The sequence below is a fragment of the Eurosta solidaginis genome, chromosome 5 (assembly GCF_040869045.1).
Source record: "Eurosta solidaginis isolate ZX-2024a chromosome 5, ASM4086904v1, whole genome shotgun sequence".
Lineage (NCBI taxonomy): Eukaryota > Metazoa > Arthropoda > Insecta > Diptera > Tephritidae > Eurosta > Eurosta solidaginis.
Window position 1 is genome coordinate 23,507,759 of NC_090323.1, and position 5,374 is coordinate 23,513,132.

At 31.5% G+C, this 5,374-nt stretch overlaps 1 long non-coding RNA gene across 1 annotated transcript; it reads left to right on the forward strand.

The window, feature by feature from the left end:
• Positions 1-4,082: 4,082 nt before the first annotated feature.
• LOC137253678 (uncharacterized) lies at positions 4,083-5,018 on the forward strand. Its single transcript, XR_010953861.1, has 2 exons — positions 4,083-4,461; positions 4,577-5,018. It is a non-coding gene; the product is annotated as an uncharacterized lncRNA (long non-coding RNA).
• The last annotated feature ends 356 nt before the right edge of the window (positions 5,019-5,374 follow it).

A 5,374-nucleotide genomic window follows, 5' to 3' on the forward strand; every position in this document is an offset into this window, starting at 1 on the left:
GAAATTGAAAAAAACTTTGCAAAGGCATTCTTTGATATTTGTTTGGAAACTAAGTGTATTTTCCTTAGTTTTTCAAACAAAAAATCCTTAAAAGTAGCTTAATTATATCTTAAACAACTATATCTTTTTTGTTTCTCACGCGATTTTAATGAAATAAGTTCTAGATTCCCTTGTGGATTACAGGCTATCCATCTGTGAAAGTCTCATAAAAATCCATTCTTTAGTTTCCGAGATTATCGATATCATACAGACAAACAGACAAACAGAAAAAAGTGGTGCGGATGGATTCTACGACATTCCAAACGTCAAGTACACTCATGTACAGACACGATTTTCTAGAGATTTATTTTAGTATAGATTTGTTGTTGTGTTAAGTTTTTAATTTATTTATATTTACTTATTTTATAATTTGTGAGTTACCTTTTACACTTTATTTTATCTGGAATATTTTATTTAAAAATTTTGTCATATATATATATACATATATATTATATGTATATATAGTTTATATGGGTGATATAGGCCTACTGGGGAACCGAGCACCCAAAACTAACTTCGGTAACGCGCCAACTGCGTACCTCCCGGGTGTTGTGGAAAAAGCAAATTTTCAATTCAATTTCAAGGCGTTTCACCATAATTCAATGTCAATTTTATTTGATTGTACATATTTTTTATATTTTGTTTAAGGAGTTCCATACCAAAACGTAATTATTACATTTGAAATGTAATTTAAGGAAATACAATCAAAAAGTATAACGTCTTAGGTCAAAAACAAATTTTTAATGGACACTTTAAGTAGGTTAGACCAGTTGGTTTTAAAAATAAAATAAAATAAAATATCAGAAAACATCTCAATATTACTATCTGCAAATTAGACATCCCAACATTGGAATTCTCACATTAAATATCCGAGCATTAGAATATTCATATTCCCACAATGATAACATTAAATCGCCGAAAAAATTTAAGTGCATTTATTGCGTTTTGATATGGAACTGCTTATTCCCTTCATTTAATTTTTTTGCACTTTAAGTAATTTAGTTTTATTTTAAATTTGTTTAGAAAACTCTGCTTTCTTTTCCATTACATACTTTTTTTATATTTTTATTTTATTTTTTATGAAGGTATCCTCTATTCTATTCGAAATTTTCGTTTTCGTTTACATATTACATACATATGTATTTATAATTAATTATAATTTAATTTAATTAATTATAAATACATATGTAATAGTAAAGCGCCAATAGCATATCTAACGGGTGGTGTGAAATAGGTTAAATTCCTTTAGCACATTTCTTCGTTCTTAACTAAAAATTCGTGTTTTTTGAATTATGACGCTATTGAAGTAAATGGGCGATATATGTATATGTAGTTTATATTGGTGATATAGGCCTACTGGGGCACCGAGCACCCAAAACTAACTTCGGTAGCGCACCAACGGGGACCTTCCGGGTGGTGTGGAAAAAGCTATTTTTCAATTCAATTTCAAGTAATGTCACCATAATTCCATGTCAATTTCATTTGATTTTACATATTTTTTATATTTTTGTTCAATGAGCTCCATACCAAAACGTTAAAATTACATTTGAAAAGTTTGTAGAAAATTTAAGAAAATACAATCAAAAAGTACAACATCTTAGATCAAATTCAAAATTTTAATGAAAAATTTAAGTAATTTAGACCAGTTTTCTATATTTCCAACACTGGGTCCATAGACTGAGTTAAAAAAAATACAAGTTGGTCGAATCTCGACCACAGGCGATACTATTATAAATTAAAAAAGAGATACAACAATTTAAAATTTCGTCATATTTTGTAAGATTTCCCTAACATCTCCAAGAATCAATTAATTGTTTATGTTTATACACTGCTGAAAGCCCAAAATGCCCTCTTTCTGACAACACATAAGTTTTGCTCGTTGGCTAAACAGAAATAAAGTTTTAGGCCAATATATGGATCAACTAATGGAAGAGAGGTAATGGACTAGACATATTTTAGACCCCAATAAAAAATGTTACCCGAACTTTCCGGAAAAATTTTAGTAAACAGACCTATTTAACATCTGAAACCTTTTTAATTTCAAGGCGGGATCAATTTATAAAATTCCGCTTTTCCAAAGTTTTTTTAATGCTAAATAAAAGTCTAGAATACATTTTATTAAAAGCAAAAGTATAGATCTAGTTTTAATAACGCAACAATATAAAAAAAAGGGCGTTACATTTTGTTAGTAAAACATCCAAATTCACAAACCGATGAAACATTTATTTGAAATTATGTGATGATTCGTGATGAAGCTTATTTGGGATTGGCCCACGTCTAAACAAACAATTGCATGGAAATTTTCTCTTGAAAAAGTATAGCAAAATGTTTTGTCAAAGCGGCGCTCATTTCATTTCATTAGAATTTCAACCAATACATCTTAATTTGTTGTTTTGATGGAGTAAAATCTGTTTGTTCAGCTAATTAAAAAAAAAAAAAACAAGTAAGGGTGTCTAAGTTTGGGTGTAACCGAATATTATATACTCGGCGGCAGTTTGCATTGTACAGTTCATTTCAGATAAATTACTTTTTCGAATTTTGTTACTTAGGATTTATTTTTTTAGGGCTCTGGAAATGTTTTGCAGTGTTTGATCGGAGCAGGGTCGTGGCACCGCCCGTTAAAAAAATTCTCTTTATTTCCTCTTACCATAAAACTTGGTAAGTGAAATATCATTGACACAAATCTATTTTTCGCGAAGATATAGCGTATTATTCTACTCTACGACCCTTTTAAACATCTTTTATATAAAAGTGGGCGTGGTCTTTAACCGATCCTTTATTACTAGAAATCCTGCTTTAAGGAAAATATGTGTACCCAATCTTATTACGATCCGTTGATTTGTTTCGAGTTATGGCTCCCGAAACATAGATAATTTTTTGGTAATAAAAAGGGGCGGTGACGCCTATTTTCAAAAATTAAAATTGTTTCCTATATTCGTGTTCTAATTCCACTTGGGAAAGCTTTATCTTGCAAAGATATAGCTTATTTTATTCGTCCCCGACCCTTTTAAAAATCTTTTTCTATAAAAGTGGGTGTAGTCCTTCACCGATTTCGTAAATTTTTCTTCGAAACATTCTCTATAGTAAAGGCAACCTCTCTGTCGAATTTTTTCATTTTTATCAGGAATCTCAATATCAGTCCACACATCAAATTTCAACATTCTAGATCAATTATTTACTAAATAATCAGGTTTTATGTGTTTTCCAAAATGTTATATATTGTAGCGAATTTAGGGAAATTCCTCTTATTCCAAACCTTCTGCTAACGTCCGAGTCGCTAAACTATTGAATAAATAACGCCAATATTCATTAATGCAAAATGGGCTTTATTAGACTACTTTGAGGGTATTTCACAATAACACTTATACTTCACAACCAATAGCGTGCTTAAATCAAACTGATTACTGACTACTCAGCTTGCGCTGCTTTTATACTCTCCGTTGCTTCATTCGCATATTTCTACTAAAGTCTAGACGTTTCGCTTTCTAGAACTGCTGTATCTCCTGCTTGGTAATTGAGCTTATAATGTTTCTCCATATGCGTTTGTATGAGTAACACTATGAGTAACACATCGGCTGATGACTACATCTCTATGTGAGTTATCTCTTCGTTACCTTGTATGTATGTGGGTAAATGATGATTGATTTGTTGTACACAAGAGTGGCAGCTTGCTTTATTGTTGTTGTGCCTTTATTTAATAATCTTAGTGATGTGAGTATCACTTAGTGATGCTAATATTCGTCACAATATGTAAAGAGTGGGCGTCGTTACCATCCAATTTCCCTCATTTTTAATATCGATGGGAGATGAGCGCCAAGGAACCCTATTTATTTCGATTCGTTTATGCCGTTACGGTATGTTACCTAAATTTAATATACTCTGTGTGAAAAGCACGCTGAGTATAAAAAGATTGACTTGTATAGCTTTAACTTAAATTTAGATGTTGTGTTGTTATATCAAATTCCTGGAATCTTGAATAAAAAGTTGTTTGTTTATTTTTTATTCACATGACTCAATTAGGTATAAATAGCGCCCACAAAATTTATCTCGGTGTACTTAATACTTAAAAAGTGATAGAAAACGTTTTAAACTAATATGAGTCCACGAAATCATTTCACGCTGCTGTTCGTCCTTTTGAACTATACGAATGCGCAATTTCGTGTTTTCGTGTTCGGACTCATATTAGTTTAAAACTTTTTCTAACACTTTTTAAGTATTAAGTACACCGAGATAAATTTTTTGGGCGCTATTTTTACCGAATTGAGTCATGTGAATAAAAAATAAACAAACAACTTTTTATTCAAGATTCCAACGCTTTTATTTAATTGTCTGATCAAAGCCCTAGATTGATGAGGAGTGTGATGACTTGTACATAGGACCTATCTAAATATTTTCTAACTTTTAGTATTATTATTACTTCATGTAAGTATTGTATAAAAGCGTTTAACTAAAATTCTTTTTTTATAATTATTTTCTTTTCAAGTTTTTAGTCTTCATTTAGTTGTCTATTATTTCTGATTCCATTTACTTCATTTAGTGACTCATTATTGCAAGGACCGTTTCCTGACGATTTGTTACAATCCAAGTCCTCAAAACATATGTATAGTGACGAATATTAGCAACACATCAATAAATCAATCATTATGTCTATACATATGTCCATGCAAGCAGCGGAGAGCAACGCACAAAAAATTGCTGTATATCTGAGATACTCTCAAAAGTAGCCAAAAATGTGTGCAGGTATCACACACATATACACTCGCATATGAGAAGCTATAAACGTAGTTATAGCTGGTAATTGTATAGCTGGTAACTAACTAGTAAATTCTAGAGATAGAACCGCCTAGAAATATGCCAACGATGAAACCAAACAGTATAAAAGCAGCAACAGTTGAGGCACGACAAGTCACTTTGATTTAAGCCCGCTATCTGTCGAGTAGTAGAAGTGTTATTAATAAAGGACATTTTGCATTATTGAATAGTGGAGTTATTTATTCAACAGTTTAGTGATTCGAACGTTAGTAGAAGGTTGCAAATAAGCAGAATTTCAGTAAATTCGTTACAGTATTATGTGTTCCAAATATGAGCCAAATCGGACCACAGATACGCTTTTTGTGAATATCTCGATCCTTGCGCCACCTAGCGGCGATTTTTTTCATAAGTCGCTTTCTATTCTTGTATGTATTATGTGTTCCAAATATGAACCAAATCGGACCGCAAATGCGATTTTTGTGAATATTTCGATCCTTGCGCCACCTAGAGGCGATTTTGTTTCATAGATCGCTTTCTATTCTTGTATGTATTATGTGTTCCAAATATGAGCCAAATCGAACCA